Source organism: Chrysemys picta, chromosome 2, assembly GCF_011386835.1.
Source record: "Chrysemys picta bellii isolate R12L10 chromosome 2, ASM1138683v2, whole genome shotgun sequence".
NCBI lineage: Eukaryota > Metazoa > Chordata > Testudines > Emydidae > Chrysemys > Chrysemys picta.
Window position 1 is genome coordinate 187,105,839 of NC_088792.1, and position 18,200 is coordinate 187,124,038.

At 42.3% G+C, this 18,200-nt stretch overlaps 1 protein-coding gene across 1 annotated transcript in view; it reads left to right on the forward strand.

Moving 5' to 3' along the window:
* CARMIL1 (capping protein regulator and myosin 1 linker 1) overlaps positions 1 to 18,200 on the forward strand; it is a 360,331-nt gene that overhangs the window by 66,539 nt on the left and 275,592 nt on the right. Inside the window, exon 2 of the mRNA XM_065581995.1 lies at positions 15,192 to 15,278. The gene's annotated coding sequence lies outside the window, so the exon portion shown is untranslated. The remainder of the gene's footprint in view (positions 1 to 15,191; positions 15,279 to 18,200) is intronic.

Below are 18,200 nucleotides of genomic sequence, written 5' to 3' on the forward strand. Positions count from 1 at the left end.
GGACTGTCTTTTCATTCTGTTTGTCCAGGGCCTAACACAATGAGATCTTGGTCCATGAGTGGGGCTCCTGGGCACTATGATTGCAAATAAATAATAATAAAAAGGGTCGCAGGGTTTGACAGGCTGCTCTGGCTACAACCTGGACTGTGGGACTGTTGAGCCCTCCAAATGCACCACTCTGGGATACACCCAACTGTGTTACATGAATGACCTCCAAGACACTCATGAACCATCAAGAGGGAGGCTCCACCCACTTTTCCCCCAGCTCCCCAGCCTTGCACCCCAAACTGTACCACCTGGCCAGTGTAAGTTCATTAAGTAGTTCACCACTCCCTCAATGTGGAATGGACACACACTAGTCTTTGTAAACTGAGCTGAGATTTCCCAAGCATTTCAACCAAAACACATTGTTTTAGGTAAAATATAAAACATGTTTATTAACAACAGAAAGATAGATTTTAAGTGATTATAAGTAGCAACTGTAGAGATCAAAGTTGGTTACCTAAGAAATAAAAATAAATGTGAAGTCTCAGTTCTACAAACTAAACAGGATTTGAATCAAGCAGTGTCTCACCCTGACAGATGGTACAAGCAGGTTACAGATCCTTAATGATAGACTGGACTCCATTTCTAGCCTGGGACCACCCTTTCCCTGTTCAAAGTCTTTGTCCTCCAGAATGATGTTCCTCCAGGTGTTGAGTTGGGGGGAGGAGGGGAGAGAGAGGCCAAGTGGTGATGTCACTTCCTCCTTTTATATTTTCTTCCAGCTTGTTGGAAAGATAGCTGCTCTGACATGGGGATCAGGCAGTTCTCATTGGTCAAGCAGTCTCCATTGCATAAGTACTGTCTCTGAAGAGTCTCTGGGATGGCTGTTGGAAAAATGAATTCCCTTTAATGGGCCATCAGCACATCTGGCTGGTCCTTTGTTGCAACTTAAAGGTTGGCTGTGGGCATCTCCCAACCTCAACATATTTCAGTAACACATATAGCAATGCTTCATAACTTCACATACAATGATAGCACATACAATCCAACAGGATATTAATGTTCAACAGATCAAGACTTTTAAAATGATACCTCACAGGGCATATATCATAATTATATGACAGTGGTAAATTCAGGGCTTCCAGGGTGCTTCTTTGAGGTACAGAGTGTCCAAGAGGGATGGTAAAAACCTGGGATACTCCAAAACCTAAAGACTTTGTGTCAAAAGCTATCTAGCGTTGTTAATTGACAGCAGTGGTTTGTCTATCACATCATTTACAAAACCCAGGCACTTAAAAGCAAGGAAATGAATAGTGAAGGACATTCTGAATCCTATACTGCTAATATACTATACTAACGGACCCTTGGACCCTGATGCTCTGTTCTGTTGATCCCCTTTGTGCCTTAAAACCAGCTAAACCAGCCATTGTAAATACCTCCAGAGTGGGGAGGTTCCCCACATGTTATAGAGCTGGCAGCAGAGCCAGCACTAAGCATAAGCAGACAGTAAGCAACTGCTTAGGGGCTCGTGCAGCTCAAGTGCCCCCCCCCATTTGCTTTTTATGATAAGAACTTGCCTGTTTTAGTATGGGGGACGGAAATATTCCTGCTTAGGGCCCCCAGTGGGCTAGCACCAGTTCTGGCTGGCAGAGTGGCTCTCTTATCTCTTCCTTGAACCCCTTGGCAGAAAGGTGTGGTGCAGTGTGGCTGGGCAGACTGGATGCCAGAACAGCTCTAGACTTGCTCTAGTTTACTCCAGGGGCAAAACTGTCCAGTCCCATAATCCAAGTGGTCATTGTTCTTATCCACTGATTTAGGCCCAGATCCAGCAATGAGATCTACATTGGCACACAAGTCCACCAATTTGGATCTCAGTGCAAGGTTGGTACCATGGGTGCCAGCCCAGGCCCTGGGGAATGACAGTGGAGAAGGCAATGCCTTTCCCAAGATTCCAGCAGAGAAGTGGGGATGGGCTCTCCCTCTGCTGAGAGAGAGACAATGAGATACAGCACTGAATAGCCTGAGTGGCCTGGAGCCAGCAGTCATGGCTGACGGCTCTAAAACAGAGCTGTTAGTCAAAGAGAAGTCTCCCACTAGGGCAAGGAATCCCCTTGGCAATCAGCAGGGAGAGGGGAGAATACAAATTTACCCCCAATCTGTGGCTGGTTTTTAAAAACATGTCTTGAAAGCAAATATAGTTCTTCCTTTCTGAATTAGAGAAGGGTTAATCATTATAGACAAGAATGTGGGGAAACAATAGGAAAAAACATAGCTTTATACCTGCAAGGGTTTACGTGGCTCTTTAAAGAAGCTAAGTAATATGTGATTAAAGAAGGGCTTGTTCTATGAGAAAATTCAAACTACAGAGACAGTCCAAAAAAGAGAGGTTGTTTTATTTCTTTGGGCAATATCTGGCCACTAGGTGTCATTCCTTACCCACAGGAAGAACAGTTTAACATTATTGTTCTCATATAAAAATGTAGTAAAGTTTTAAGGCGCTTCCAGGGACCACAGCAATTAGGAATATGCAGAATGAAGAACCAATAAAGGTAAGATGGGCACAAACCAACACCCTGGATTGGAGAAGCCTCCCCCTTCAATTCTTGGGGAGTTCAGATCCAGACTTAGCAACTTGGGCCTATGTCTAATAATTTAAACAACGCTTTATTCTATTATTAGTATTATTATTTATAATACATTAACTTTCAGAGGGCCCCATCAAGTTTGGGGCCCAATTTTGGTAGTACTGTACAAATACATAGTAAGAGACAGCACCTGACCCAAACAGTTTATAAGACTCTAGAATAAAGGGTGGAAAACAGTTTTCTTGTCCCAGGAAAATTTTTGAATTTCTCAGAACAGAACAAAAAGTCAAAATCTTGAAATTCTTCTCATACTGATAATCCAAAATAAATAAATAAATAATATAGCTCGGGTGAATCAAAATTTTGTTTTAGATAATTTCAAAAGGTTTCATTTTGATTTGACCTTTTTTGTTTTTTAAATTTTTTTATTATAGCTTAAATGAAAAAAAAAACATTTTGAACCAAAAAAAGTTCTGATTTTTTTCATTTCAGCAATGTTAAAATGGGATGTTTTGACAATTTTGAAACTTTTTTCCAACTTGTTTTCAAAATGACAAATCCACCAAAACTGACCCTTTCCTGTGAACAGTTTTGGTTCCAATAAATTTGGAATTTTCTGACCAAAAAAAAAGTTTTGTTTAAAAATTCCCGACTAGCTCTACTCTAGAGCACATGCTTCCAATTGACAATGAGATTAAAAAGCAATTCCCTAAAAGCTGCTGAGAGATAAAGTCAGAAATGTGGATATCTTTTGGATAATGGGGGACAGAACAGTGAAAGGTATCTCATCCAGAAAAAAACATTGTGTCAGACTTTCAAAAGAGTTCAGCACCCAATGGATCCCATTTTAGGCACTTACATTAGGTGGCCACTGTTTTCAGAAATAAATATATTCCTGCCAACTAACCCTACATAAACAGCATCTTTATTTGTTGTTGCAGGCTTCAGAAACTCTATTAGTTTGCTCAGTCCAACTGAAACACATGAGACATTTTTTCCCATTTGCCATGATTAATAGAGGGCCATAAACTGTAAACCATAGTTTTACACTCTGGATAGCACTTACACAAACAGTCCCGCTGATTACAATGGGATTATTTGGGTGAGTAAATGTCTTACTCACTATGAGTGTTGCAGAATCACCAGTAGGAAAACTCAAAAAATGCGCTGTAATTTTTATTAATCTCCTTCAACTCTGCTGTATTTTCCAAGTGGTGAGCAAGGTCAGTGTGAAATGAGTTTTACACATAGAATATCAAATCACTATTGTTTTGGGGGGGGTCTCTTGTCTCTGAGCAGGGTGCCATTTTAGTTCGGGAAAGAAGGAAGGAGAGAATTGTCCCTTTGTGTCCAGTTCACAGGGGAACTGTTCTCGTAGTGCATTTCTATTCTGGAAAGTGCCTATGTAAAAATGGCATCTTCGTACGCAGAATTTATTCAGAGTCTTATCTACTGGTGATAAAAATAGCTTTTTCACTGCTTTTTTACTCCTGGTAGTCTGCAGCAGCAGAAAAGCTAAGAGTGAGTGTAGATTGTATTCCATGTAGTGCTTTGTTAATAGGATTGTTTACTAAATTCCAGTCAGTTAAACCAGTGTAATCTTACTGAAAACAATGGAGTAAGCCACATGTCACTGGGGGGGCATAATCTGAAGCTGGTGCAGGTGTAGCCAAGGTCTTAGTTTTGCCTGCAGAATCTTTATTACTGGTGCTGATGCACGAGATGGAAAGACTCCAACATGACTGTCAGGGCCCAGGCTGCATTAGCCAGGTTGGCAGTTAGAGAAAACACTTTCCCTCGTAAATGGAATATATTTAATGTAGAAATCATTGTGAGACAATAAACACAAAACCCTGCTGTGCTGTGTACCGGCTCTTTATTTAGAATAGAACTGTAATTTAAACAACTACTCAAGGAAACTGGAAAATATAGGTTCCTAAAGAGGTGGCCTTCTGATGGTGGGGCAGATTTGTGACTCAGTGAGGGTGTTAAATCTGTTAAGACAAATGGTTGCCTAATAAGGGTAGTTTCTTGTATAGGTTTATAAAGGATTTTACTGAACAACTTAATCTCACACAACGCTGCAGCCTGGCAACCCTGTGCATTTTAAGGTTGAATGTGCATCTGCAGCATGAGTGCCTTCTGCTAGTCACCTGAGGGACAGAGCAACTTCCGCATGTATTGCTTCAGAGAGGAATCTAACCCATGGGTAGGGCCCTACCAAATTCACAGACATGAAAAACTGTGAAATCTTGTCTCCCCCTGTGAAATCTGGTCTTTTGTGTGCTTTTACCCTATACTATACAGATTTCACGGGGGAGACCAGCATTTCTTAAATTGGGGGTCCTGACCCAAAAGGGAGTTGCAGAGGGGTTACAAGGTTATTTTAGGGGATAGCTCAGCGGTTTGAGCATTGGCCTGCTAAACCCAGGATTGTGAGTTCAATCCTTGAGGGGGCCACTTAAGGATCTGGGGCAAAAATCAGTACTTGGTCCTGCTAGTGAAGGCAGAGGGCTGGACTCAATGACCTTTCAGGGTCCCTTCCAGTTCTATGAGATAGGTATATCTCCATATATTATTATTATTATTATTATTATTATACTTCTGTGCTGCTGCCTTCAGAGCTGGGCATCCAGAGAGCGGTGGCTTCTCACTGAGGGCCCAGCTCTGCAGGCAGCAGCGCAGAAGTAAGGGTGCAATACCATACCGTGCCATCCTTCCTTCTGCACTGCTGCTGGCGGCAACTCTGCCTTCAGAGCTGGGCTCCCAGCCAGCAGCCGCCGCTTTCCAGCTGCCCAGCTCTGAAGGCAGCACTGCCACCACCAGCCGCACAGAAGTAACAGTAGCAACTCCCCCCTACAATAACCTTGTGACCACCTACAACTCCTTTGTGGGTCAGGACCCCTACAATTACAACACCGTGAAATTTCAGATTTAAATAGTTGAAAGCATGAAATTCACGATTTTTAAAATCATCTGACCATGAAATTGACCAAAATGGACAGTGAACTTGGTAGGGCCTTACCCATGGGAGTTCTTTGCCTCACCAAAGCATTTGTACAATAGCTCCTGTGACTCTGTTCCCTGCTGTATGTGTAACAGCAAGACTTTAGGAATGGCACATTTTCCTTAACCCAGAGGAAGAGCTCTTTATAGGCTGATCATCCTCACTTTAGAAATATTGCATAGTAAGACCCAATTCCATTGCTGAAAAAGGAAATGAGTTTGTCAGGTAGGTGCAGTGCAGTCATAGAAGAGAGGAAAAATGAGGAGAAGTCAGAACTTTGTTTTTTCCTTTTTCTTAAATCATAGCAACAGGCTTCCAGGGAAGGGATGAGACAAAACAGGCATAAGCCCATTAGTGTGCAGGTAGCAAGTAAATAAGCTCCATCAAGAGTCTTATTATAGTCATGTTCACGATGAAGTGCTGATAACCTATATTTTCTTACCTATAAAAGAACATTAAGTTCAGATTCCTTCTGATGCAGCACTGAAGATTGCAAAATAATCCTCCCAAACGACCCCCCTACCCCGCTCCCCCCACACACACTAAATAAGGATTCCTGGAGTAACCAACACACCAGATCCACTGTACCACTGTTGGAAAAGATAATGCAGCAGGCTGCACTTTCTGTGTCCAGTCCGCACTGCTAACTGGTCAGGAAAAGAGAGGTGTTCACTGCCCTGCATCCTGCCTGCCCCTTTTGACTTGGCTTGTTCCTTTCATCTGACCTGTGCACTAACAACCCTGCAACCCTCCCACCCTCTGAACTTTCGATAATCTTTTTGCAGAGCCCAGCTGTTCTGACACTTTCTCTTCTTGGGCCCTGACCATGGTGACATGGGTTCAAAGTTAACTCCTGAACTTCCATTTTTAACCTAAACCTTTAAACCTGAGTATTGTAGCCTATATTGTACAATATACCTGCTGTTTAGAGATATCTGCAGGATGACCAAGGACATTTCAAGCTTTAATTCTCTTTACCCTGCCTTTGATTGTTGTAAGCTTTGGGGTTATTTAAATGTATTATTGGTGAATAATACCAGACGGACAGGACTGAAAATCAAGGATCCTCTATTTATCCACTGGACAAGAGCAGCAATACCAGCTTTCCCCATACTGCCTGATCAACATGACTCAACTGTGACCTCCAGGGACCATTTAAGGCTGAGAAAATAGCTCAGTTTCCATTCAGTTCTTGGCCTCTCTGCTGAGACTACCGCCAAGAGTACCAATTGATGTGATGATGCTTGTAATGTAGACAGGTGCCTACTAGAAACTCAGTTGACCCCCCCAACTCACTTAATGCAGGGCTTCTGAGAGAACTTTAGGTCATTTCCATCCTCCGGGTGATTTAACTAAGGGAACTAGGCTGAACTAAAAAGACCGTGTCCCATTACCAGACTCCTGAAGGGCTTCATATTCTCCAACCTTAGTATTTTATAACAAGTACTTGCCTATATCTTTAGCGACAAAGAAACTGTTATTTATCCTGACAGCAGGTATAATGTACTATACAGATAAGTGAAAGAGGCTATGCCTTTATTGTATATTTTTACACTGAGACAGTACTCTCTCAGTGTAAAATCCTAGTGGAGACAAGGCCCAGTAGTTTTTGGCTTGATGAAACTAGTTAGGGTTGATCTTGATTAGTTACATCAGGTAAACACTACCTGTGTCTCTACTAGGCTTTTACAGTTAGATAGGCATCGCTATGTAAAAACATACCCAAAGGCAAAAACCAGCCCATCTTGCTCAGTACTGTGTGTACTGTCTTGGTTTTTAAGGTCATTAGAGGTTTTTAAGGTCAGGCTTGACAAAGCCCTGGCTGGGATGATTTAGTTGGGGATTGGTCCTGCTTTGAGCAGGGGGTTGGACTAGATGACCTCTCGAGGTCCCTTCCAACCCTGATATTCTATGATTCTATGATACCTTCTTACCATAGGAAAATGATCTCTGAAGTCTGTGCGTGTACATCATGATACAGAAGTGTTTTCTTAAAAGCACACCGCAAAAACAAAATCAGGTTAGCATGACCTTTCTATAAAGGCAAAAAGCATATCTGTTTGTTTCAATTTGCATTTCACACCTTGCTAGCAGCAACTCTTCTATCTTTTTGTGTGTTAACTGAGCTGACAATCCAGATATCTGACACTGGAAACCAACATAATTTTTCGAAGTACAGAATTTAACAGACTGTCAAAAAAAATCATTTTGACCTCCTGCTGATAAATGTGGAGTTAATGTCTCCTATCAATAAAGACCTGCTAACGCGTTGAAAATATGATGTTGAGGCCTTGACTGTGGTGCAAATGAACTAGCACCAGAGCAAGAGAATTGTCGTCGTGTGTTGAGCACCTCATAATTTTGCTGTCAGTTGAAGAGCTAAGATTACTACCAGCAGCTTATAATACACAATGAAAAGAACAGGAAGAATGAAGTTGTAAAGGAAAAACAAGCAGATGTGTGAAATAAGACAGGGAAGGAAGATGATAATTAAGTACGAGTTCTGATCACTGCATTAACCATTTAGGGCCTGACTAAAGATAGTTGATGTTAACTGGAGTCTTTCCATTGAAATGAAGATAAAGGAAATTATTTATGAATGAACCACTGTGCTTTGTTCTATCACACAAAATATAATATGATGATGTGCTTGTGCTTTGAGAACTTGTGTGCATTATAGTGACAATAAAGATTGCCGAGTGACTGGGGGAAAGCATTTTCTGAAAATAGTCAATCAAATGCATGAGTGAATTTTGAATCCAGGGCAGTAATCCTTTCATATTTGTTTTCAGTGAACATTTGAACACTTGAGCCGTTAGTACTAAAAGCAAATTTTTGATTGTAAAATTTGCAATTCACATTGCGTTGGTTTGGATGATTTATGTAACAATCAGGGAACAGAAATACTACCATGTGACCTATGTAACTGACCAACACCATGCAAATTGTGGATATTACAATCAAACAAATTAAAAATTCGCCACGTTGGTCACATCCATAAGTCATATGGTATTGTTTCTGTTTTTTGATTGGATGAGTTATGTAACTAAGAACAAACAGTGGAATGGAGATTGTAAATTGCATCTATATGTTCACACATGGCAGTCTGCAATCCATCAATTATTTTCTGAAGAAATTTGTGAACAATTTTTAATAAATTCAGAAATTTTATGATCTGTTTGTAGATAATTTACAAAAAGAAAAAAATATAAAATGAGTAACTTATTCATTACACATGTTAAAATCAGCTCTAATCTTTATTTCATATTGGTCCTTGCACTGGAGCTTCTGCCTTTGAAGTGTTTTCCTCCTGTAGGTTCTTAGCGAAATACTCCTTTGGAACCCTGGGCTTGATCCTGGTCCAACTGAAGTCAGTGGTGAAACTCCCATTGACTTCAGTGCAGCAGGATCAAGCTCTCTAGGGCTAGTCTTGCACTCTGGTCCCCTGTGGGAGGAGAGGGTGAGGGCACTTCCTCTCCTTCCTTTCCAAGCAAGTAAAATGGCAGCATCTCTTCTACTTTCCAAACCAGCTGGCCACAAATGCTGCAGTGAGCAGCACGCTTTAGTTACATGCACATGCTGCTCCTGAGCAAAGGAGCAATATGGCTGTCCATCGTGTGTTCTCTTGTTGCTGTATAGTCCAATCTGCAAGGAGCAAGTTCACGAACAGATGTCACATAGGAATGTGTAGGCTCCCACTGAAGACTTGGCATGACACTTGGCCCTTTTTCTCTCTGTTTTTCATATGTCTTTCTCAAAAAGTTTACAACCTTTTATTGATGATAGTTCTCCATTCAGGTCTGTCCTTGGCTGTGTTTTCAAAGATATTCATATTATGCTGCATGAAATTAGATTTTGCTTAAGAGTGTCTTTGAAGTGTTTACATTGACCATTCTTCTTGTGCTCTCTGAGTTTCAGCTCATCGGAGAGGATTTTTTCATTATTCTGTCTTCACTAGGGCTGTCAAGCGATTAAAAAAAATTAATCACGATTAATCACGCTGTTAAACAATAATAGAATATCATTTATTTCAATATTTTTGGATGTTTTCTACAATTTCAAATATATTGATTTCAATTACAACACAGAATACAAAGTGTACACTGCTTGCTTTATATTATTTTTATTACAAATATTTGCACTGTAAAAATGATAAAAGAAATTGTATTTTTCAATTCACCTCATACAAATGCTTTAGTGCAATCTCTTTATCATGAAAGTGCATCTTACAAATGTAGGGTTTTTTTGTTACCTAACAGCATTCAAAAACAAAACAATGTAAAACTTCAGAGCCTACAAATCCACTCAGTCCTATATCTTGTTCAGCCAATCGCTCAGAGAAACAAGTTTGTTTACATTTACGGGAGATAATGCTGCCCACTTCTTATTGACAATGACACCTGAAAATGAGAACAGGCATTTGCATATTTGCATAGCACTTTTGCAGGGCCGGCTTCAGCATTTCCGCCACCCCAAGCAAAAAAAAAAAAAAAAAAAGTCGCAATCGCGACCGGCAGCAGCAATTGGGAAAAAAAAAAAAAGCCGTGATTGGCAGCGGCAGTTTGGCGGCAGGTCCTTCGCTCCCAGAGGGAGTGAGGGAACTGCCGCCCCCAAATTGCCGCACGTGCCACCCTTCTCCCTTGGCCGCCCCAAGCACCTGCTTGTTAAGCTGGTTCCTGGAGCCGGCCCTGCACTTTTGTAGCTGGCATTGCAAGGTATTTATGTGCCAGATATGCTAAACATGTATATGCCCCTTTATGCTTCTGCCACCATTCCATGCTGATGATGCTTGTTAAAATGTAGAAAAACATCCAAAAATATTTAATAGATTTCAATTGGTACTCTATTGTTTAACAGTGAGATTAAAACTGCGATTAATAGCGATTAATTGTTTGAATCACGACTGATTTTTTGAGTTAATGGCATGAATTAATTATGATTAATTGACAGGTCTAGTCTTCACCTGTTCTGATAACATGACCTGTCCATATAAATTGAGCTTTGATAAATTGAGCATTGTCTTGATGCTGGTTGTTTTGCCTGTTTCAGGGATGTTAATGTTTGACCCTTTGTCTTGTCAGCAGATCTTCTGAATAGAGCAAAGGCAGCATGTGAAATTTTTCAAGTTGCTTGATATATCTGTAGTAAACTGTCCATGTTTCACTCCCATGTAAAAGGAATGCTATCATTGCTGCATTGTATATCATAAGTTTTGTTGACAGTTTGATGGTATGCTGGTTGAATGTCCTATGGTGAAGTCCTCTGAAAGCCTGGCTTTCCTTTCATGTTCTGTGTGACATTTCTTGATCCAGGGAACCATTACTTCAGATGGTACTGCCAAGATATGTAGAGTGATTGATGTTCTTTAATTTTTTTTACCATAGATGGTGATGTTTGGCTCAGTGGTAATAGTTGATGGGGGTGTGTTGGAAGAAGATTCTAGTTTTTTCTAGGTGATTCCAAACTGTTTAGTTGCCTCTGAGAATGTGTCAAGGATAAGCTGTAGGTCACTTTCACTTTGACTAGGAAGAGTACAATCATATGCAAAAAGGGCTTCATATATGAGTTCCTCAAGGACTTCTGTCTTTGCAGTAAGCCTTCAGAGATAGAATGCTTTTCAAATAGTTCTGCAGATGTCCTTTTGAAGATTGTCAATTGCGTAATTCAGAACAGCTGCAAAGAAGAGACAAAAGAGGACTAGTGCACTTTTTGTGCAGGATATGTGTCCGGGAACTGCTCCCTACAACCAGTGCAGCTCCTTTAGGTAAAGTTGGATTTTGCTTAAAACAGTGGTTTTCAATCTGTGGTCTAAGATTTACACCTCCATTTGAAAATTTTAAGGGTCCACAAATGAAAAAAGGTTGAAAACCACTGGCCTAGAAGCTCTTACAACACTTGGTACAATGGTGTCATTTTGCACCAAACTAATGATCTGTTGGCACTGAGTATTTGAAAATGAGGTTTGAAATTACAGCCTGTAGGATCTATGCTCTGAAAGGAAACTAATTTGACTGCTTTCAAGGAGGTAAAATCTGCATAAGCAACATATGCATACATACTATTGGAAATATTACACTAGTGTGAGAGAAACTTTTTTGGTGATCATGCAATTGCACATTATTTTGTGTTGTACCTGAAAGCAGGCAAATGGAACAACAAAAATGAGTAAAAAGTAGTGGTTTTTAAAAAAATAATTTCCTAAAGTTTACTGGTAACATTTATGCATCTGAGATAACTAGAGTAATTTCAACTTCATCATTGTTAGTTAGCTATGCTGTATTGTCTGATGTTATTCAGGACTCAGCTGCAGACAGGCTGGAAAATAAGAATTTCAGTTTGCCAGTAAATTCCTATTACATTACAATACTGTGATATGAAATTATTTTATAAATTTGGTTCCAGCTGTAAGAAGGAAATAAGATGCAAACCCACAAAAGAAGGGGAAAGTTTCACATTAATGTTCTGAGACTTATGTGCATAAGTTGCCATGCACTAAAACAGAGGTATGTTACTAATAGTAACTAGGTAACCGTGTGCTCTTTTTATGGTTAACCTTTTCTTTTCTCATTCTGTTGCTTTTCTTACAGTTTGTTACTTCCACTCATTGAGTTACATCTAAAACAGAGGTAGGCAACCTATGGCATGTGTGCCGAAGGCGGCACGCAAGCTGATTTTCAGTGGCACTCACACTGCCCGGGTCCTGGCCACTGGTCCAGGGGGCTCTGCATTTTAATTTAATTTTAAATGAAGCTTCTTAAACATTTTAAAAACCTTATTTACTTTACATACAACAATAGTTTGGTTATATATTCTAGACTTATAGAAAGAGCCCTTCTAAAAATGTTAAATGTATTACTGGCATGCGAAACCTTAAATTAGAGTGAATAAATGAAGACTTGGCACACCACTTCTGAAAGGTTGCCGACCCCTGATCTAAAATTAGTTTCTAAGTTTTTCAGGGAAGGATCATATCTCTCTCTTTGTTCGGTAACACATCTAGAACAACTTTGGGTGCTTTAGAAATGATAAGAGAAGGTTACTCACCTTGTGCAGTAACTGAGGTTCTTCGAGATGTGTGTCCCTGTGGGTGCTCCACTCCTGGTGATGGTGTGTCCCTGCACCTTCACTCGGAGAGTTTTGCAGCAGTGCCCGTATGGGTCGCACACGCGCGGTGCCTGCCTCGCACGTCGTTGGCACTTGACGTTTCGCGCATGCGACCCAGACTCCTCAGTTCCTTCTCTACCACAGAGCTTGCTTCAGACTCTGAAGTAGAGGGGAGAGGGGTGGGTAGTGGAGCACACATAGGGACACACATCTCGAAGAACCTCAGTTACTGCACAAGGTGAGTAACCTCTTCTTCTTCTTCTTTGAGAGCTGTCCCTATGGGTGCTCCTCTGCAGGTGACTGTAGATCAGTGCCATCTTAGGATGGTAGGGGCTTTGGAGTTGGTAAGATTACTGTGGATAGTACCACTAGGCCAAGCCGAGTATCTACTTTAGGGCCTTGTGTGATTGCATAATGTTTGGCAAAGGTGTGTTCAGAGGCCCAGGCGGTGGCTTTGCATATATCTATAAGGGGAATATTGTTTAGAAATGCTGTGCCTGATTGCTGATTGCAGTTGTGGGCCTTTTAATTGATAACATAGGTGAATGCATCCAGATATCCATTTAGAGAGTCTCTGCATGGATATGGAGGTACCTTTGGAGCGTTCAGCGATAGATACAAAGAGTTTCGGTGAAATTCTAAATGGCTTTCTGTCCAAGTAGAAAGCCAGTGCTTTTTTAATGTCCAGGGTGTGCATCGTAGCTTTGAACGAGTTCTTGTGTGGTTTAGGAAAGAAATTTGAACGTTGTATAGGTTGGTTAACGTGGAAAGACGAGTGTACTTTGGGTAGGAATTTTGGATGGGTACGTAATGTGACTTTATCCTTAAAAATGATTGCATATGATGGGTCTGCCATGAGCGCCCTGATTTCTACCACATCTTGCTGATGTGATTGCTACTAGTAATGACACTTTAACGGACAAGTGTAATAAAGAGCAGGTTGCTAAAGGTTCAAACTATTTCCGAGTCAGGGCTGTTAAGACTAAGTTTAAGTCCCAGGGTAGTGTGGGTGGTCTAACATCTGGATAGAGAGTTTGAATGCTCCGGAGGAATCGTTTGGTGATTGGGTGGGCAAAGAGTGTAGAGTTGTCTATCTTTTGGTGAAAAGGCAGTGATAGCCGCTAGATGTGCCTTCATTGAGCTAATGGAGAGGCCAGATTGTTTTAGTTCCAGGAGGTAGTCTAATATCAATGGGAGAGGTGCAGATGTTGCATTAGTTTGTCTGGCAGTACACCATGCTGTAAATCTCTTCCACTTATATAAGTAGGTGCTACGTGTAGGTTCTACTGTGGAGTAGCACACTCTGGACCTGGTCAGAACAAGTTAGCTTGTCATTAGAGAGCCATAGAGAAGCCATACCTTGAGATGTAGCATCTTTCTGTTCGGATGTTGTATTTGACCCTCCCATTCTGTCAGGTCTGTGTGGAGAGGGAGTGTGATTGGAGCATGTGCCGGCATCCGTGTTATGTATGGATACCCTGGTTGTCTTGGCCATGTGGGAGCTATTAGGATGACTCTGACTTTTTATTTTCTGTATTACTCTGGGTAGCAATGGGTACTGGTGGGAATGTATAGAAAAGGTCTGTGTTCCAACTGATCAGGAACACATCTCCCATGGACAGCTTTCCCAGACCTGCTCTGGAGCAGAATTTCGGACACTTGGTGTTGCAGGCAGTCGCAAATAGATCTATCTGTGTGTGACCTCACTTTTGGAATATGCCTTGCAGTATTGTATCGTTCAGTTCCCTTTGGTGGTCATGGGGAAAACATCTGCTGAGTTCGTCTGCTGTAGTGTTCTGGCATCCAGGTAGATATGAAGCTGAGATATGGCTATTGTGTTGGATACATCAATTCCAGAGTCTGATAGCCTTGACGCATAGTGAATGTGATCGGGCTCCCCCGGGCCTGTTTATGTAAAACATGCAAGCGATGTTGTCGGTCATTACTCTTATGTTCTGTTTTCTTATGAACAGCAGGAAGTGGAGGCAGGCATTGCGGACAGCACAAAGTTCCAGCAGGTATATATGTAGGCTTGTCTCAGTTATGGACCATAGTCCCTGAATTGTGCGATGTTGTATGTGTGCTCCCCACCCAATGAGGGAGGCATCCGTTGTGATCATCTATGACAGAGGGTCTTGTGTGAATGGGATCCCAGCGTGCAGGTTGTGTGAGTGAGTCTTTGACCTTGGGAGGCATTGTTAATTGTATGTTTATTCTGTGTTTGTTTGGTCTGTACACAGTCGCTAGCTATCCTTGCAGGCAATGCATGTGTAAGCATGTGTGTTTGGCCACAAATGTACACGCTGCCATGTGGCCTAATAGTTGTAGGCATTCGTGGGCTGTGACTTGTGGACTGTTGCATAGTGTGGATATAAGTTCATTTATGGTGTTGAACCTGTCTCGTGGAAGTGACGCCTTCGACGCAGTGGAATTGAGGTAAGCGCTGATAAATTCTAACCATTGAGTTGGTTGTATTGTTGATTTTTTTTTTTTTTATGTTTTAATTGTAGACTGAGACTCTGGAAACAATCCATCGTAATCTGGGTAGACCGAATGGTGTCTAGATGGGTGTGTGACTTCAAGAGACAGTCGTCCAGGTAAAGAAATATTATTATTCCCAGTTTTCTCAGGTGTGCTGTTACCAGAGCGAGGATCTTGGAGAAAAGGTGCTATTGACAGGTCAAAAGGTAGTACCTTGGATTGATAGTGGTCTGTGCCCAAAGTAAATTTGAGGAAATGCCTGTGTGCAGGGTGTATTGTGACATGAAAATAAGCATTCTGCAGGTCAAGGGCTGAAAACCAGTCCTCCTGCTCTTAGTATTGTTAAGGTGACCATCTTGAACTTTTGTTTTTTAATTAAGTTGTTCAGTTGAGGGTCACCAGCCTCCATTTTTCTTTTGGGTTAAAAAGTAATGGGAATAAAACCCCTTCCCTCTGTGTTGTACAGGGATGGTCTTCATTGCCCCAGTTGGAGGAGATGATCTACCTCCTGGCATAATAAGTGTTTGTGAGAGAGGTCCCTGAGGCGAAATGGGGATGGGGGTGGGTTGGGGGGTATAGAGAGAAAAGGAATGGGATAGCCCGATCGGATGACTTCCAAGGCCCATTTGTCCATGGTGATACTTGCCTACTTCAGGTAGAATGGGAGCAAATGGTCTCCAAATAGCTGGGTGGATGGTGTAAGTGCCGGAATGTGGGAGAGGTCTTCCAGACCCTCGATCAAGCCTTCACATTTGTTTATTAGAGAAAGTAGGTTGAGACACCGCTGATGACGGAGGGCGTCGTCATTGTGGTCTCTGTCTGTCATTGCTGTAGGCCACTGGTGTTGCTGTGTGTATGTCGGGTATCTAGCTACTCTGTATCTCCCGTGGAAATGTTGAGGAGTTAAGCAACAAGGCGCATTGCATGACAACAACCATACCGGCGGATCTGGCTGCAGTATCAGCTGCGTCCAATGAGGCCTGAAGAGCCTCATGTGCGATCATCTGTCCTTCAGAGATTAGAAATTTAAATTTTGTCTCTTGTCCTCAGGGATGTCATTAATAAAGTCCATAAATTTGCCATAGTTCCTGTAGTCGTATTTGGTGAGTAATGCCACATAAGTTAAGACTCTAAATTGAAGTGTGGATGATGAGTATTCTTTGCGGCCAAAGAGATCCAACCTCTTACTGTCTCTATCAAAGGGGTGGAGCGAAAATGCTGTTTGCCCCTTTGGTTGCCCACCTCCACTACCAGTGAGTTGGGTGCTGGGTGTGTGAAGAGAAATTCCAATATCTTCGAGGAAACATAATATTTTCGGTCTGCCCTTTTGCAAGTTGGTGGAATTGTGGCTGGAGTTTGCCACACTGTCTTGGCGGGTTCCATGATAGCCCCATTGATTGGCAATGCTATCTTGGAGGAGGAAGATGTCTGTAGGATGTCAGTTAACTCATGTTGAGTTTCCGGCACTTCCCGCAGAGCAATCTTAAGCTCATTAGCCACTCTTTTGAACAAGTCTTGGAAGTGGGTAAAGTCATATGCCATTGTCGGTGGAGGAGGCACAATAGCCTCATCCGGTGAGGAGGAAGAATTATTGTTGGGTGGCGAGGTGTCGGGAGCAGTGTCCTTTTCTTACTCTGCCATGGGTTCCTCCCACATGTCCACCGCTACAGTCTCCAAAGGTGTAGGCAGAGATCTGGCATCTTCCCTACGTGGTTTGGGGTGCCTGTTATGGTATCTTCTGTAAGACCCCCAGGGACTTCAATATGGCCAGTGACCAGGGAAGGGTATAGGTGGTCCCATCCATGGGTGGCCATACGAAGGTGGCATGCCGTGAGCATATGTGGATTGTGATCGTAATGGTCCAGCAGCAATAGGTGTCCTGATCGGGGAAGAATGGTGAGGGGAGAATACCTCTGTAACCTCCTCATCTTAATCACTGGAGAACTGTGATGGTATGGGAGACAGCTGTTGGTGTGGTATCATTGGCCTCAGTGAGACATTGGTGCCTATGAGAGGGGACTCCAGAGTCGAGGAGATCAACAAATCCTTGTGGTGCAGAAAATGGCATGATGCTGAGAGTGTCGGTGCCGCAGGGCAGGGTGCAGATTGCTCTGGTGGTGCGGTATGCTGAGTTGGTGCCATTGTCACTTGTGTTGGTGCTGTGGCTCTAGCGGCATTAGTCTGCAGCCTTGAAACAGGAGCAGTTGCCAATGCCGTCTCCTTTGGAGGTACTGACAGTGCCATGGTGGAGGCAGGCAGCTTAGAGCCATTAGCCTCAGCACCGGAGCGGTGGGTACCGGAGGTGCCTGGAGTATCATAGGTGCTATGCCATGGTGCGTCCGACAGCGATGAGAGCGATCTAGTCGGCAACAATGTTTTGCTGGTCTGCTCTCTTTGAGATGAGGAAGATGGCCGTTTTTTGACTGGCCTTTTGGCTTTCGGGAACCTGGGTGGTGAGGGAACCGGTGACCCGTTCTGAGAAGAGGGTTCTTGTCCCGGGTCAGAGGCTGTCTCAAGGACTTGTCCATTAATATAAGTTTAAGCCTCAGCTCCTTGTCCCTTCTTCCCCTAGCCTTCAGTTTGCTACAAAGCACACATTTCTGGGGAACATGAGATTCCCCCAGACAACAAACACATTGAGTGTGTCCGTCTGACACAGGCATCGCCTCTCTGCATGTCGTGCATCTTTTAAAACCCGGTGAGCTAGGCATTTTTCCAACCTAATACTAACTGTACTACAGGATAAAAACAAGCATTATTATTATTATTATTATTATTATTAAAACAAGGGACGTAAAGCTAATAACTGAAACCTAACCTATATAGTCTATGTTAACTCACTAATAAATCTAAATGTATCTATTTGAAACTAAAGGTTTTCAACAGGACTGCTTAGCTCCGTATCAGCCCGGGGACGGTTGAGAAGGAACTGAGGCAACTGGGTTGTGTGTGCATTACTTCAAGCACAAACAGTGCACGAGGTAGGCACCGCAAGGGCAGTGCTGCAAAACTCTCTGAGGGAAGGCACAGGGATGCAC